Genomic DNA, 492 nt, shown 5'->3' on the forward strand with positions numbered 1-492 from the left:
TATATATATATATATGTATGTGCATGTATATGTTTGTGTGTCTGTGCTTGTCCCCCCCCCCCCAAACATCGCTTGACAACCGATGCCGGTGTGTATATGTCCCCGTAACTTAGCAGTTCGGCAAAAGAGACCGATAGAATAAGTACTAGGCTTCCAAAAAGAATAAGTCCTGGGGTCGATTTGCTCGACTAAAGGCGGTGCTCCAGCATGGCCGCAGTCAAATGACTGAAACAAGTAAAAGAGTAAAGAGAGTGTCCTAATGAAGTCATTGATTTCGTGGTCGCAAACTTGGGCAGAAACAGCTACTGGTCTCTTCTCTCTCTCCTGCCGTAGTTGTTTCAGTGTCACAACACGTGCTTCATACGACTTCGTTACACATTTGAGATCATAGTCACCATCCTTGCGTGGGAAGTATAGCCCGTCAATATCTCCATTGATGTTGAAGTTTCTTGTAACACTGAGCAGCTTCAGAGTTACAACATCTATCTTATT

Source organism: Octopus bimaculoides, chromosome 24 (genome assembly GCF_001194135.2).
Source record: "Octopus bimaculoides isolate UCB-OBI-ISO-001 chromosome 24, ASM119413v2, whole genome shotgun sequence".
NCBI lineage: Eukaryota > Metazoa > Mollusca > Cephalopoda > Octopoda > Octopodidae > Octopus > Octopus bimaculoides.